General features: G+C 41.6%; 1 protein-coding gene across 1 annotated transcript in view; it reads right to left on the minus strand.

Annotated features, from left to right (window-relative positions):
- Positions 1-12,628: 12,628 nt before the first annotated feature.
- The window catches only part of LOC128206555 (uncharacterized), a 47,989-nt gene continuing 42,148 nt past the window's right edge, over positions 12,629-18,469 (minus strand). Inside the window, exon 3 of the mRNA XM_052909114.1 lies at positions 12,629-14,206. The gene's annotated coding sequence lies outside the window, so the exon portion shown is untranslated. The remainder of the gene's footprint in view (positions 14,207-18,469) is intronic.

Raw genomic sequence — 18,469 nt, forward strand, 5'->3', positions numbered from 1 at the left:
TCCCCCCTCCCCCTATGCTGTCTTTGTGTCACATGATACCTACTGTGTTACGTTTGTCACATGCTACCCTTAATTGTCCTTTATCACTCCCCCCTCCCCCTATGCTGTCTTTGTGTAACATGATACCTACTGTGTTACGTTTGTCACATGCTACCCTTAATCGTCCTTTATCACTCCCCCTCCCCCTATGCTGTCTTTGTGTCACATGATTCCTACTGTGTTACGTTTGTCACATGCTACCCTTAATCCTCCTTTATCACTGCCCCCTCCCCCTATGCTGTCTTTATGTCACATGATACCTACTGTGTTACGTTTGTCACACGCTACCCTTAATCGTCCTTTATCACTCCCCCTCCCCCTATGCTGTCTTTGTGTCACATGATTCCTACTGTGTTACGTTTGTCACATGCTACCCTTAATTGTCCTTTATCACTCCCCCCTCCCCCTATGCTGTCTTTGTGTCACGTGATTCCTACTGTGTTACGTTTGTCACATGCTACCCTTAATCGTCCTTTATCACTCCCCCCTCCCCCTATGCTGTCTTTGTGTCACATGATTCCTACTGTGTTACGTTTGTCACATGCTACCCTTAATCGTCCTTTATCACTCCCCCTCCCCTCCCCCTATGCTGTCTTTGTGTCACATGATACCTACTGTGTTACGTTTGTCACATGCTACCCTTAATTGTCCTTTATCACTCCCCCTCCCCCTATGCTGTCTTTGTGTCACATGATACCTACTGTGTTACGTTTGTCACATGCTACCCTTGATTTTCCTTTATCACTCCCCCTCCCCCTTTGCTGTCTTTGTGTCACATGATACCGACTGTGTTACGTTTGTCACCTGCTACCCTTAATCGTCCTTTATCACTCCCCCCCTATGCTGTCTTTGTGTCAAATGATTCCTACTGTGTTACGTTTGTCACATGCTACCCTTAATCGTCCTTTATCACTCCCGCCCCCCCCCCCTATGCTGTCTTTGTGTCACATGATTCCTACAGTGTTACGTTTGTCACATGCTACCCTTAATCGTCCTTTATCACTCCCCATTCCCCCTATGCTGTCTTTGTATCACATGCTACCTACTGTGTTACGTTTGTCACATGCTACCCTTAATCGTCTTTTATCACTCCCCCTCCCCCTATGCTGTCTTTGTGTCACATGATACATACTGTGTTACGTTTGTCACATGCTACCCTTAATCGTCCGTTATCACTCCCCCCTCCCCTATGCTGTCTTTGTATCACATGATTCCTACTGTCATACGTTTGTCACATGCTACCCTTAATCGTCCTTTATCACTCCCCCTCCCCCTATGCTGTCTTTGTGTCACATGATTCCTACTGTGTTACGTTTGTCACATGCTACCCTTAATCGTCCTTCATCACTCCCCCTCCCCCTATGCTGTCTTTGTGTCACATGATACCTACTGTGTTACGTTTGTCACATTCTACCCTTAATCGTCCTTCATCACTCCCCCTCCCACTATGCTGTCTTTGTGTCACATGATTCCTACTGTGTTACGTTTGTCACATGCTACCCTTAATCCTCCTTCATCACTCCCCCACCCCCTATGCTGTCTTTGTGTCACATGATTCCTACTGTGTTACGTTTGTCACATGCTACCCTTAATCGTCCTTCATCACTCCCCCTCCCCCTATGCTGTCTTTGTGTCACATGCTACCCTTAATCGTCCTTCATCACTCCCCCTCCCCATATGCTGTCTTTGTGTCACATGATTCCTACTGTGTTACGTTTGTCACATGCTACCCTTGATTGTCCTTTATCACTCCCCCCTACCCCTATGCTGTCTTTGTGTCACATGATACCTACTGTGTTACGTACGTCACATGCTACCCTTAATCGTCCATTATCACTCCCCCCCCCCTATGCTGTCTTTGTGTCACATGATACCTACTGTGTTACGTTTGTCACATGCTACCCTTAATTGTCCTTTATCACTTCCCCTCCCCCTATGCTGTCTTTGTGTCACATGATTCCTACTGTGTTACGTTTGTCACATGCTACCCTTAATCGTCCTTTATCACTCCCCCTCCCCCTATGCTGTCTTTGTGTCACATGATACCTACTGTGTTACGTTTGTCACATGCTACCCTTGCTCGTCCTTTATCACTCCCCCTCCCCCTATGCTATCTTTGTGTCACATGCTACCTACTGTGTTACGTTTGTCATATGCTACCCTTAATCGTCCTTTATCACTCCCCCTCCCCCTATGCTGTCTTTGTGTCAGATGATACCTACTGTGTTACGTTTGTCACATGCTACCCTTAATCGTCCTTTATCACTCCCCCCTCCCCCTATGCTGTCTTTGTGTCCCATGATGCCTACTGTGTTACGTTTGTCACATGCTACCCTTAATCGTCCTTTATCACCCCCCCCCCTCCCCCTATGCTGTCTTTGTGTCCCATGCTACCCTTAATTGTCCTTTATCACTCCCCCTCCCCCTATGCTGTCTTTGTGTCCCATGATGCCTACTGTGTTACGTTTGTCACATGCTACCCTTAATCGTCCTTTATCACCCCCCCCCTCCCCCTATGCTGTCTTTGTGTCACATGCTACCCTTGATCGTCCTTTATCACTCCCCCTCCCCCTATGCTGTCTTTGTGTCACATGATACCTACTGTGTTACGTTTGTCACATGCTACCCTTGATTTTCCTTTATCACTCCCCCTCCCCCTATGCTGTCTTTGTGTCACATGATACCTACTGTGTTACGTTTGTCACTTGCTACCCTTAATCGTCCTTTATCACTCCCCCCCCCCCTATGCTGTCTTTGTGTCAAATGATTCCTACTGTGTTACGTTTGTCACATGCTACCCTTAATCGTCCTTTATCACTCCCCCCCCCCCTATGCTGTCTTTGTGTCACATGATTCCTACTGTGTTACGTTTGTCACATGCTACCCTTAATCGTCCTTTATCACTCCCCCCTCCCCCTATGCTGTCTTTGTGTCACATGCTACCTACTGTGTTACGTTTGTCACTTGCTACCCTTAATTGTCCTTTATCACTCCCCCCTCCCCCTATGCTGTCTTTGTGTCAAATGATACCTACTGTGTTACGTTTGTCACATGCTACCCTTAATTGTCCTTTATCACTCCCCCTCCCCATATGCTGTCTTTGTGTCACATGCTACCCTTAATCGTCCTTTATCACTCCCCCTCCCCCTATGCTGTCTTTGTGTCACATGATACCTACTGTGTTACGTTTGTCACATGCTACCCTTAATCGTCCTTTATCACTCCCCCCTCCCCCTATGCTGTCTTTGTGTCACATGCTACCCTTAATCGTCCTTTATCACTCCCCCCTCCCCCTATGCTGTCTTTGTGTCACATGCTACCCTTAATTGTCCTTTATCACTCCTCCCTCCCCCTATGCTGTCTTTGTGTCACATGATAGCTACTGTGTTACGTTTGTCACATGCTACCCTTAATTGTCCTTTATCACTGCCCCCTCCCCCTATGCTGTCTTTGTGTCACATGATACCTACTGTGTTACGTTTGTCACATGCTACCCTTAATTGTTCTTTATCACTCCCCCTCCCCCTATGCTGTCTTTGTGTCACATGATACCTACTGTGTTACGTTTGTCACATGCTACCCTTAATTGTCCTTTATCACTCCCCCCTCCCCCTATGCTGTCTTTGTGTCACATGATACCTACTGTGTTACGTTTGTCACATGCTACCCTTAATTGTCCTTTATCACTCCCCCTCCCCCTATGCTGTCTTTGTGTCACATGATTCCTACTGTGTTACGTTTGTCACATGCTACCCTTAATCGTCCTTTATCACTCCCCCTCCCCCTATGCTGTCTTTGTGTCACATGATACCTACTGTGTTACGTTTGTCACATGCTACCCTTGATCGTCCTTTATCACTCCCCCTCCCCCTATGCTGTCTTTGTGTCACATGATACCTACTGTATTACGTTTGTCACATGCTACCCTTAATTGTCCTTTATCACTCCCCCTCCCCCTATGCTGTCTTTGTGTCACATGATACCTACTGTGTTACGTTTGTCACATGCTACCCTTAATTGTCCTTTATCACTCCCCCCTCCCCCTATGCTGTCTTTGTGTCACATGATACCTACTGTGTTACGTTTGTCACATGCTACCCTTAATCGTCCTTTATCACTCCCCCTCCCCCTATGCTGTCTTTGTGTCACATGATACCTACTGTGTTACGTTTGTCACATGCTACCCTTAATTGTCCTTTATCACTCCCCCCTCCCCCTATGCTGTCATTGTGTCACATGATACCTACTGTGTTACGTTTGTCACATGCTACCCTTAATTGTCCTTTATCACTCCCCCTCCCCATATGCTGTCTTTGTGTCACATGCTACCCTTAATCGTCCTTTATCACTCCCCCTCCCCCTATGCTGTCTTTGTGTCACATGATACCTACTGTGTTACGTTTGTCACATGCTACCCTTAATCGTCCTTTATCACTCCCCCCTCCCCCTATGCTGTCTTTGTGTCACATGCTACCCTTAATCGTCCTTTATCACTCCCCCCTCCCCCTATGCTGTCTTTGTGTCACATGCTACCCTTAATTGTCCTTTATCACTCCCCCCTCCCCCTATGCTGTCTTTGTGTCACATGATAGCTACTGTGTTACGTTTGTCACATGCTACCCTTAATTGTCCTTTATCACTGCCCCCTCCCCCTATGCTGTCTTTGTGTCACATGATACCTACTGTGTTACGTTTGTCACATGCTACCCTTAATTGTTCTTTATCACTCCCCCTCCCCCTATGCTGTCTTTGTGTCACATGATACCTACTGTGTTACGTTTGTCACATGCTACCCTTAATTGTCCTTTATCACTCCCCCCTCCCCCTATGCTGTCTTTGTGTCACATGATACCTACTGTGTTACGTTTGTCACATGCTACCCTTAATTGTCCTTTATCACTTCCCCTCCCCCTATGCTGTCTATGTGTCACATGATTCCTACTGTGTTACGTTTGTCACATGCTACCCTTAATCGTCCTTTATCACTCCCCCTCCCCCTATGCTGTCTTTGTGTCACATGATACCTACTGTGTTACGTTTGTCACATGCTACCCTTAATCGTCCTTTATCACTCCCCCTCCCCCTATGCTGTCTTTGTGTCACATGATACCTACTGTATTACGTTTGTCACATGCTACCCTTAATTGTCCTTTATCACTCCCCCTCCCCCTATTCTGTCTTTGTGTCACATGATACCTACTGTGTTACGTTTGTCACATGCTACCCTTAATTGTCCTTTATCACTCCCCCCTCCCCCTATGCTGTCTTTGTGTCACATGATACCTACTGTGTTACGTTTGTCACATGCTACCCTTGATCGTCCTTTATCACTCCCCCTCCCCCTATGCTGTCTTTGTGTCACATGATACCTACTGTGTTACGTTTGTCACATGCTACCCTTAATTGTCCTTTATCACTCCCCCCTCCCCCTATGCTGTCTTTGTGTCACATGATACCTACTGTGTTACGTTTGTCACATGCTACCCTTAATTGTCCTTTATCACTCCCCCTCCCCCTATGCTGTCTTTGTGTCACATGATTCCTACTGTGTTACGTTTGTCACATTCTACCCTTAATCGTCCTTTATCACTCCCCCCTCCCCCTATGCTGTCTTTGTGTCACATGATACCTACTGTGTTACGTTTGTCACATGCTACCCTTAATTGTTCTTTATCACTCCCCCTCCCCATATGCTGTCTTTGTGTCACATGATACCTACTGTGTTACGTTTGTCACATGCTACCCTTAATTGTCCTTTATCACTCCCCCCTCCCCCTATGCTGTCTTTGTGTCACATGATTCCTACTGTGTTACGTTTGTCACATGCTACCCTTAATCGTCCTTTATCACTCCCCCTCCCCCTATGCTGTCTTTGTATCACATGATTCCTACTGTGTTACGTTTGTCACATGCTACCCTTAATTGTCCTTTATCACTCCCCCTCCCACTATGCTGTCTTTGTATCACATGATTCCTACTGTGTTACGTTTGTCACATGCTACCCTTAATCGTCCTTTATCACTCCTCCTCCCCCTATGCTGTCTTTGTGTCACATGATACCTACTCTGTTACGTTTGTCACATGCTACCCTTAATTGTCCTTTATCACTCCCCCCTCCCCCTATGCTGTCTTTGTGTCACATGCTACCTACTGTGTTACGTTTGTCACATGCTACCCTTAATCGTCCTTTATCACTCCCCCCCCCCCTCCCCCTATGCTGTCTTTGTGTCACATGATACCTACTGGTTCTTTTATCATATCCCACCATTTGGTTCCCTTTGTCACGTGTTTCTCCCTGGTTCCCATTTTAATGAATACACAGCAAGATAAAAAATACACAATACAAGAATCTTTATTTAAAATCGGGTGTATGTTAACAAGAAACATTAACTAGCTCAATGAGCTATTTTTCGACCATTAGCACAACGATGTTGACACATGCGCTATATACAGTGTGTGTATACCACGTGATAAATTGCGTCATAAATGCTACGTCGGAAGGCAACATTTTGCTTCGAATGAAGACTTTAAACACGTAATTTATCACGTGGTATACACACACTGTATATAGCTGCTTCTAATGGTAAAACATATATTAATCCGAACGTTTGTATAAAATTCTGCGAGTGAAAAAAAAGGTTTGTTTAACTGATTGAGTTATTGCAATTCAAACAATTATTTGCGTACTGTTAACATATCGAGCGTTTTAAAACTTGTCTCATTTCCTAATAATCGCTTGGGTGTTTAGTATCTTATCAAGTAATTTACTGATATCGTCAAAAACGTTACATTATCGTTTGACGTCATCAAAACAAGATTGCCGTCAAGATTAAACGGTACGAGCGGTCCATATCAACCAAACTTATGTTTTGAGTCTTACGGGATCTATGAAATAATAGAAAAAACGCTGTTATTCAAATCGATCAGAAAAATAACCCTTTCTGACTACATTGAGGACATAGCGACTGATTCTTAATAGACAGATATACATACTGGAGGCTGGATTGAAGTCCCCTTATATTTTAGGAAGAAGCTTTATTTTTTGTCAAAATATTTAGATCAAAGAAAAAGCATTTCTAAATACATACATTATCATTTGTGTTTTCCATTTTATATTGGCTTAAGGTTTTAGAAAAGAGTTAGATGACATGAATCAAACTCTTTATGATTAAGAATGGGCTGAGCGAGCCCCTTCTTAATCATTTAGAGCTTAATTCAGGTCATCTAACTGACTTAGAATTCAACCTCATTGGCTGAAACATTTTCCACGCAAAGTCTGGCGCAGGCAGTATGTATCGGATGAATGGCAGTGGGCGGACTTTCATTGGCTGTTTATGTAGGTCGTATATTCTGAGAACGTTTTCCAATATTTTTCTAATGACATTTATAAATAACCTTGTATTTCGGTGGCACATTGGTAAGTAGCCTACAATATTGTCGTCAAGCCGGCTGTAACTAATGATGTCGTGTAGCCGGCTGTCACTAAGCTTTCTCATTATAACCCGGTATGCGAATTATTGCTGATAATAACGTTAATATGTAAAATACGCTTTTGTGACGTGTTGCGTCTCAAGACGGCCATTGCGCAGGTACTCCAAAGTACTCAAGGGTTGGCATGGAAGAGTTGTCTCAGCATAATTGGTATACAAACGGGCAATATTTTCAATGTATACAAAAGCGTGTATACGGTTTCACGTTCTATACGATATGCTATTATTGCTCCGCCATCTTTATGCAAGGATTCAATTCTTCAAGAGTATCGGATATCTTTTGTCTTTTAATATACTTTTTTTTTATCAAATATTGCATTTTACAGTCGAACCCCATTGGCTCGAACTCGCTTGGCTCGAATATCTCGCTTGCTTAAACTTGGTGTTAAGGACTGATTTCTTTATACTGAAGGTAAACATTCCCGCTTGGCTCGAATTTTACGAGGCTTGACGTATTTTCGACGGTCACTGTGGATTCGAGCCAACGGAGTTCGACTGTCGATCCGTTTCTATAGCTTTCTTATAAAACCAGCTAAACACTGATATGAAGCCATTCCCAGTACTTTTAGAGGCAAAGAAAACTGACTCTCGCTTCCTTACTAGAATGCTTTTAAAACATATATGTTTAGCTGTTTCATCATTCCCTACTACGAAATATTTAGAATATGTGTTGTTTCAATTTGGTTTCATAACATAAATGATGTTTTATCTAAACATATACTGATAAAGATATCGTAATATGTCAAATATATGTATGTTTCGTGTAGTGATGTGATTCGCTTTGTGTTGAAGCTTTGTTGATCCTTGTTTGGTTTCCACATGCCTGGTCCATGTGGCCTAACATGCTCATGTTGTCTTGGGTGGTATCTCGCGTGTGTTGTCTTGTGTGTTATCTCGCGTGTATTGTATTCTGTGTTGTATTGTGTGTTGTCTCGCGTGTGTTGTCTCGCGTGTGTTGTCTTGTGTGTTATCTCGCGTGTGTTGTCTTGTGTGATGTATTATTCGTTATCTCGTGTGTGTTGTATTTTGTGTTTTGTCGCGTGTGTTGTCTCGCATGTGTTATCTCGCATGTGTTGTGTTCTCGTGTGTTTTTTCGCGTGTGTTGTCTTATGTGATGACTCCCGAGTGTTGTGTTTTGTGTTGACTCGCGTGTGTTGTCTTGTGTGATATCTCGCGTGTGTTGACTTGTGTGATATCTCGCGTGTGTTGTAGTGTGTGTTATCTCGCAAGTGTTACATTGTATTTTATCTCGCGTGTGTTGTCTAGCATGTGTTATCTCGCGTGTGTAATCTCGCGTATGCTGTCTTGGGTGTAGGCTGGCGTGTATTGTCTTGTGTGATATCTCGCGTGTGTTGTAGTGAGTGTTATCTAGCGAGTGTTATATTGTTTTTTATCATGCATGTGTTGTCTCGCATGTGTTATCTCGCGTGAGTTGTTTTGTGTGTAGTCTCGCGTGTTTGTCTTGTGTGTTGTCTTGTGTGTTGTGATGTGTGTTATCTCGCGTGTCTTATCTCGCGTGCGCTGTCTAGTGTGCTGTCTTGAGTGTTGACTCGCATTTGTTGTCTTGTGTGTAAACTCGCGTATGTTGTCTTGTGTGTTGTCTCACGTATGTTGTCCTGTGTGTTGTCCCGCATGTGTTGTCTTGTGTGATGACCTGCGAGTGTTTTATTGTGTGTTATCTCGCGTATGTTATCTTGTGTGTTATCCCGCATGTGTTGTCTTGTGTGCTGACTCGCGAGTGTTTTCTTGTGTGTTATCTCGCGTATGTTGTCTTGTGTGTTGTCTCGCATGTGTTGTATTGTGTGTTGACTTGCGAGTGTTTTCTTGTGTGTTATCTCGCGTATGTTATCTTGTGTGTTATCCCCCATGTGTTGTCTTGTGCGTTGTCCCGCGTGTGTTGTATTGTGTGTTATCTCGCGTATGTTGTCTTGTGCATGTGTTGTCTTGAGTGTTGACTCGCATTTGTTGTCTTGTGTGTAAACTCGCGTATGTTGTCTTGTGTGCTGTCTCGCGTATGTTGTCCTGGGTGTGTCTCGCATGTGTTGTCTTGTGTGTTGACTCGCGAGTGTCTTCTTGTGTGTTATCTCGCGTGTGTTGTCTTGTGTGTTGACTCGCATGTGTTGTCTTGTGTGTTGACTCGCGAGTGTTTTCTTGTGTGTTATCTCGCGTATGTTATCTTGTGTGTTATCTCGCATGTGTTGTATTGTGTGCTATCTCACGTGTGTTGTATTGTGCGTTATCTCGCGTATGTTGTTTTTTGTGTTGTCGTGCATGTTGTATTGTGAATTGTTTCGCGTGTGATGTCTTGTGTGCTGTCTCGCATGTGTTGTCTTGTGTGTAATCTCGCGTGTTGTCTTGTGTGTTATCTCAGGTGTTGTCTTGTGTGTTATCTCGCGTGTGTTGTCTTCTGTGTTGACTCGCATGTGTTGTCTTCTGTGTTGACACGCATGTGTTGTTTTGTGTGTTATCTCGCATGTGTTGTCTTGTGTGTTATCTCGCATGTGTTGTCTTGTGTGTTATCTCGCATATGTTGTCTTGAGTGTTGCCTCGCAGTTGTTGTCGTGTGTGTAAACTCGCTTATGTTGTCTTGTGTGTTGTCTCACGTATGTTGTCCTGTGTGTTGTCCCGCATGTGTTGTCTTGTGTGATGACCTGCGAGTGTTTTATTGTGTGTTATCTCGCGTATGTTATCTTGTGTGTTATCCCGCATGTGTTGTCTTGTGTGCTGACTCGCGAGTGTTTTCTTGTGTGTTATCTCGCGTATGTTGTCTTGTGTGTTGTCTCGCATGTGTTGTCTTGTGTGTTGACTTGCGAGTGTTTTCTTGTGTGTTATCTCGCGTATGTTATCTTGTGTGTTATCCCGCATGTGTTGTCTTGTGCGTTGTCTCGCGTGTGTTGTATTGTGTGTTATCTCGCGTATGTTGTCTTGTGCATGTGTTGTCTTGAGTGTTGACTCGCATTTGTTGTCTTGTGTGTAAACTCGCGTATGTTGTCTTGTGTCTTCTCTCGCGTATGTTGTCCTGGGTGTGTCTCGCATGTGTTGTCTTGTGTGTTGACTCGCGAGTGTCTTCTTGTGTGTTATCTCGCGTATGTTGTCTTGTGTGTTGACTCGCATGTGTTGTCTTGTGTGTTGACTCGCGAATGTTTTCTTGTGTGTTATCTCGCGTATGTTATCTTGTGTGTTATCTCGCATGTGTTGTCTTGTGTGCTATCTCACGTGTGTAGTATTGTGTGTTATCTCGTGTATGTTGTCTTGTGTGTTATTTCGTGTGTGTTGTTTTGTATTTTATCTCGCGTGTCTTGTCGTGTGTGTTGTCTCGCGTGTGTTTTCTTGTGTGTTATCTCGCGTATGTTGTCTTGTGTGTTGTCTTGCGTATGATGCCTTGTGTGTTGTCTCGCGTGTGTTGTATTGTGTGTTAACTCGCGTGTGTTGTATTGTGTATTATCTCAAATGTGTTGTCTTGTGTGTTTGCTCGCATGTGTTGTCTTGTGTGTTTCTCCCGCGTGTATTGTGTTGTATGTTATCTCGCGTTGTTGTCTTGGGTGTTAACCCGCAAACGTTGTATTGTGTGTTGATTGGTGTGTGCCGTATTGTGTGTTGACTCGCGTGTGTTGTCTTGTGTCTCATCTCGCTAGTGTCGTCTTGAGTCTCATCTCGCGTGTGTCGTCTTGAGGCTCATCTCGCGTGTCGTCTTGGGTCTCATCTCGCGTGTGTCGCCTTGAGTCTCATCTCACGTGTGTCGTCTTGAGTCTCATCTCGGATTTGTCGTCTTGAGTCTCATCCCACGTGTGTCGTCTTGAGTCTCATCTCGCGTGTGTCGTCTTGAGTCTCATCTCGCGTGTGTCGTCTTGAGTCTCATCTCGCGTGTGTCGTCTTGAGTCTCATCTCGCGTGTGTCGTCTTGAGTCTCATCTCACGTGTGTCGTCTTGAGTCTCATCTCGCGTGTGTCGTCTTGAGTCTCATCCCGCGTGTGTCGTCTTGAGTCTCATCTCACGTGTGTCGTCTTGAGTCTCATCTCGCGTGTGTCGTCTTGAGTCTCATCTCGCGTGTGTCGTCTTGAGTCTCATCCCGCGTGTGTCGTCTTGAGTCTCATCTCACGTGTGTCGTCTTGAGTCTCATCTCGCGTGTGTCGTCTTGAGTCTCATCCCGCGTGTGTCGTCTTGACTCTCATCCCACGTGTGTCGTCTTGAGTCTCATCTCGCGTGTGTCGTCTTGAGTCTCATCTCGCGTATGTCGTCTTGAGTCTCATCTCGCGTGTGTCGTCTTGAGTCTCATCTCGCGTGTGTCGTCTTGAGTCTCATCCCACGTGTGTCGTCTTGAGTCTCATCTCGCGTGTCTCGTCTTGAGTCTCATCTCGCGTGTGTCGTCTTGAGTCTCATCTCGCGTGTGTCGTCTTGAGTCTTATCTTGTGTGTGTCGTATTGAGTCTCATCTCGCGTGTGTCGTCTTGAGTCTCATCTCGCGTGTGTTTTCTTATGTTCATGTATGTTTTGTTACTTATGTTTTGTTTGTGTATTGTCGCTTGTGTTTACTTGTTTGTGTCTTCTGTTTTACTAGTCTCTAACGCATTCCGCCACTGAGTAAGATCATAATATAATAAGAGTACTAGTATTGGCTTTTTAATCAATTCCTGTAGAAAATGTCTTATTATTGTATCTTGGGGTTACTTGCATCGGTCGACAACATACGATGTGTGTGTCAAGCGCCGGCGACGATGGCGCAATTAGAATGTTACCTTCCTTCCATTTCGTGAACGCGGTTTGCTCAATATCAAATATTCTTGATATTCTAAAATCTTTCGACATTTGAAATACAAATTCGGCCAGGTATTTATAATAGAATGCGGATTCAAAATACTTTAGGGGCGGTAAGGCAACTTACTTCAAAAATTGTGCAATTAATTGGGGATGGTTTTTTTTGTCATGGTATAACGCCTAAATGTCTGTGTTCTTATTTAAATATTTTATGTATTATATCTCCTGAAGCTATCCGGGAATCTACTTAAAGCGTAAATCAAATTACAAGTATTCAAGAAGAAACATTTTGAAAGAAAACGGAAGAAAAAAGAGAAGATGTTTTATTATTGGCATCAAATTAAATTTGAAAGTCCATCACATTTACACGATGGAAAACAGGTCCTGCTTGAACAAGCCTTCGACCAATACAATAATCATCACCAGATGGAATATCTATCTTATTTTTAAGGAGCAACTTCATATTCACCATAAAGCAGGTTTATAAATAGTGTTCATTTTTGAGTCAACCTGATATTTTTTCTGCCCGTTTGTAAGGCGGCAAAAGAACCATTGCTGTTTCATTATAATCATTAATTAAAATTGTGTTCCCGCTCCGCTTAGGCAAAACACAAGGACGTGATTTTTTTATAGATTAAGATTGAACTGGGTGAAAAAATAACAGAAAAAATATAAAAGCTAATGTAAACCAAAGAAATAAGAGGAGAAAATCATGTCAGATGTTACTGATCACATTGTGGCTTTGAGTGTCTTTAGTTTGTTTTCCGCTCTTTGTTACATACGCCAATGTGATATACGTATATAAAATCAAACATTAAATCAGTGAAACATCTAAACAATAGATAAGCTGAGTTTTATGTTTGATTCTTAATACACTACCGGCCTAAATTTCTCGAATTATCCTTGATTTTTACTAAATGATTTTATTTGTTTGTGATGATAATCATAAATATAGTTTCCTTTTTGAAGTCGTGGAAAATATCTTAAGAATGTGAACAATACACCAATCATAACAAACCAAAAAAAAGTGAGCTAAGCTAAATCCTGTTATGTTTCGAGAAATTGGGGCCTAGTCTACAGGTGATACTAACACAATGATATATGTGTTTACCCTCAATAGAAGTTCAATTTAGAAGTTCACAATAAAGTCCGATCTTTCATTAGTTCCACGGTTTCCATCGAACAATTATTTTACCTGTTATAAATAAATATCAACTAGCATCTATAGTTCACACTATAATGGCAAATACGCTATTTATAACAATTATAAATGAGCACATTTTCATTATTGTGTAAAGAATTCAAAGTCATCTCTGTCCATAACATCTTGATCTTGAACGGGCGAATCCACCGTCTCCTTGCTCCGCTTCCCAAGGTCTAGCAGTCTCATTCTGTTGTGAAAAGATTGCGCCTGGACACGACGTCGTCCCTCGGCGGCGAGCATGTTTGCCAGGGCCGATAAAGGGCCGGAGACCGACAGCTGTTGAGTCCGACGTCTTGAAAATGTGGGAGCCTTCGACACGACTGGTTTTCTCAGGAATGAACTACTAAATATTCTGCCAAAGTCATATTGTGGAAAACGCCATGCTCTTTTTGCGTCAATGTGGTCCGGGTGAAAGTCTTCCTTTTTTCTCTGGTTTTGTAATTTTATCATTTCCTGCTTATAGATTATATCCACAAGTGCTTGTATGTCTTTGTCGTATTGAAACGACGGGCCTTTGGTGTTGCCGTTCGTAAATCCAAATTCACTGTCGGTAAAGTCCGTAAATGGGTCGGCGTCATCGGAGCTTAATATCGTATCAGGGATTCCGTCTTCGTTGAGCATGTATTTCCCAGTTGAGAGCGAGATTACTTGAAGGAGAAACATCACAGTCATTATCATGAGCCGGTGTGCCATTGCTGTGTGCATTCTTTCAAACATCCACTGAAAAGATACAAAGAAAGAAATTGTAAAATTAAATAGTAAAAAAAGAACGCATTTTCTATTTATTATAGTACTATTAATGTTGCCACAAACTTCAGTCGAACCCCGTTGGTTCAAGCTCGCTTGGCTCGATTTCCTCGTTGGCTCGAACTGGAAGTAAAGGACCGAATTATTTATACTGAAGGTAATTATTCCCGCTTTGTTCGATTTCCCCGAAACTCGAGGTATTTTAGTCGGTCCCTGGGAGTTCGAGCACACGGGGTTTAACTGTAAATATTTTAGGCTTAACGAAATGGCATAAATTAATTCATTCGAAAATCGCCCACACTTCTAATATTCAATACCAAATCCTATCTCATAAACCAAATCATAAAACCTTAATATAGGAGACGTTAACATAAATATCAATGTCTAGATATTTTAATATTTATTAGATTATCTTTTTGTGTCCTATTGGAACAAAAAGGTGAATTTTTATTCAATTATAAAAAGGGAAAAAAACAAATATGCAAAATGTTGTTTTTCTGTCGCAACAAACGTTATAACGGCGTATAAGAGTCGCTTATTTAAGCTAATTGCTGTGTTTTGTATTTATGTTGCGTAGCAGTGCATACACTGCAAACAGGAAACCATATAAAAAAAATTAAGTCTCCAACGCATTTAGTAAGTTTTTAACTGAGCCCAGGGCTTGAAAATAATTGATAAGTATAGATGGGTTGGGTTGGGCACCTAAAATAGAGAAAAAAAGAAGTGTCTATGTTTATTCTATTTTAAAACAGTCACCATTTTTTTCTATCGATAATGAGCTTAGCAAATATCTTGACAATATCCAGTTTAAGAAGGCCATTGTAAAAAATCGCTCTTACACCAATTAATGGCATTTCTCCATTTATAAAATTGTTGTGTTTAATGTACCTTAGACACTCGAACTGACAGTAGCAGCCACGTTTGAAGGGCAGAAGGATGGGCGTGAGAAACGCAAATGAATGTTGGCGTACGAGATTCTCACTTATAGTGATTCGTATTTTGAGGGATTGGGCTCGAAAAATACGAGAAAAATCAAATGTAGTCCTATCTTAAATTGGGGGAAATCCATAACATAATCTGTTCTCGGATAATTTGAGATAGAACTTGTCTCCATGTTTATTGAATGAATGACGGCTTATCAACCTTATGAATAGTGAAGCAACCATGCTCCAGCAAACAAAATTCTGTGTTTATGTATATCTAAATTAGAACGTAGATAGTTCATAATAATGCATTCAAAACACAAGACGGGTTTATAATACATGTACATCCAAAACTCGAGACGGGTTTAAAATACATCCAAAACTCGAGACGGGTTTATAATACATAGAAACTCGAGACGGGTTTATAATACGTCCAAAACTCGAGACGGGTTTATAATACATCCAAAACTCGAGACGGGTTTATAATACATCCAAAACTCGAGACGGGTTTATAATACATCCAAAACTCGAGACGGGTTTATAATACATAGAAACTCGAGACGGGTTTATAATACATAGAAACTCGAGACGGGTTTATAATACGTCCAAAACTCGAGACGGGTTTATAATACATCCAAAACTCGAGACGGGTTTATAATACATCCAAAACTCGAGATGGGTTTATAATACATCCAAAACTCGAGACGGGTTTATAATACATAGAAACTCGAGACGGGTTTATAATACATAGAAACTCGAGACGGGTTTATAAAACATAGAAACTCGAGACGGGTTTATAATACATAGAAACTCGAGACGGGTTTATAATACATCCAAAACTCGAGACGGGTTTATAATACATAGAAACTCGAGACGGGTTTATAATACATAGAAACTCGAGACGGGTTTATAATACATCCAAAACTCGAGACGGGTTTATAATACATAGAAACTCGAGACGGGTTTATAATACATAGAAACTCGAGACGGGTTTATAATACATCCAAAACTCGAGACGGGTTTATAATACATCCAAAACTCGAGACGGGTTTATAATACATAGAAACTCGAGACGGGTTTATAATACAAAGAAACTCGAGACGGGTTTATAATACATCCAAAACTCGAGACGGGTTTATAATACATAGAAACTCGAGACGGGTTTATAATACATAGAAACTCGAGACGGGTTTATAATACATCCAAAACTCGAGACGGGTTTATAATACATAGAAACTCGAGACGGGTTTATAATACATGGAAACTCGAGACGGGTTTATAATACATAGAAACTCGAGACGGGTTTATAATACATAGAAACTCGAGACGGGTTTATAATACATCCAAAACTCGAGACGGGTTTATATTACATAGAAACTCGAGACGGGTTAATAGAACATATAAACTCAAGACGGGTTTATATTACATCAAAACTCGAGACGGGTTTATAATACATCCAAAACTCGAGACGGGTTTATAATACATAGAAACTCGAGACGGGTTTATAATACATCCAAAACTCGAGACGGGTTTATAATACATCCAAAACTCGAGACGGGTTTATAATACATCCAAAACTCGAGACGGGTTTATAATACATAGAAACTCGAGACGGGTTTATAATACATAGAAACTCGAGACGGGTTTATAATACGTCCAAAACTCGAGACGGGTTTATAATACATCCAAAACTCGAGACGGGTTTATAATACATCCAAAACTCGAGACGGGTTTATAATACATCCAAAACTCGAGACGGGTTTATAATACATAGAAACTCGAGACGGGTTTATAATACATAGAAACTCGAGACGGGTTTATAATACATAGAAACTCGAGACGGGTTTATAATACATAGAAACTCGAGACGGGTTTATAATACATAGAAACTCGAGACGGGTTTATAATACATAGAAACTCGAGACGGGTTTATAAAACATAGAAACTCGAGACGGGTTTATAATACATAGAAACTCGAGACGGGTTTATAATACATCCAAAACTCGAGACGGGTTTATAATACATAGAAACTCGAGACGGGTTTATAATACATAGAAACTCGAGACGGGGTTATAATACATCCAAAACTCGAGACGGGTTTATAATACATAGAAACTCGAGACGGGTTTATAATACATCCAAAACTCGAGACGGGTTTATAATACATCCAAAACTCGAGACGGGTTTATAATACATCCAAAACTCGAGACGGGTTTATAATACATAGAAACTCGAGACGGGTTTATAATACATAGAAACTCGAGACGGGTTTATAATACATCCAAAACTCTTGACGGGTTTATAATACATAGAAACTCGAGACGGGTTTATAATACATAGAAACTCGAGACGGGTTTATAATACATCCAAAACTCGAGACGGGTTTATAATACATAGAAACTCGAGACGGGTTTATAATACATGGAAACTCGAGACGGGTTTATAATACATAGAAACTCGAGACGGGTTTATAATACATAGAAACTCGAGACGGGTTTATAATACATCCAAAACTCGAGACGGGTTTATATTACATAGAAACTCGAGACGGGTTTATAGTACATATAAACTCAAGACGGGTTTATATTACATCAAAACTCGAGACGGGTTTATAATACATCCAAAACTCGAGACGGGTTTATAATACATAGAAACTCGAGACGGGTTTATAATACATCCAAAACTCGAGACGGGTTTATAATACATCCAAAACTTGAGACGGGTTTATAATACATCCAAAACTCGAGACGGGTTTATAATTCATAGAAACTCGAGACGGGTTTATAATACATAGAAACTCGAGACGGGTTTATAATACATCCAAAACTCGAGACGGGTTTATGATACATCCAAAACTCGAGACGGGTTTATAATACATTCAAAACTCGAGACGGGTTTATATTACATAGAAACTCGAGACGGGTTTATAATACATAGAAACTCGAGACGGGTTTATAATACATAGAAACTCGAGACGGATTTATAATACATAGAAACTCGAGACGGGTTTATAATACATAGAAACTCGAGACGGGTTTATAATACATAGAAACTCGAGACGGGTTTATAATACATAGAAACTCGAGACGGGTTTATAATACATAGAAACTCGAGACGGGTTTATAATACATCCAAAACTCGAGACGGGTTTATATTACATCAAAACTCGAGACGGGTTTATAATACATCCAGAATTCGATACGGGTTTATAATACATCCAAAACTCACATCCAAAACTCGAGATGGGTTTATAATACATCCAAAACTCACATCCAAAACTCGAGACGGGTTTATAATACATCCAAAACTCGAG

This window comes from Mya arenaria, chromosome 10, assembly GCF_026914265.1.
Source record: "Mya arenaria isolate MELC-2E11 chromosome 10, ASM2691426v1".
NCBI classification, from domain to species: domain Eukaryota; kingdom Metazoa; phylum Mollusca; class Bivalvia; order Myida; family Myidae; genus Mya; species Mya arenaria.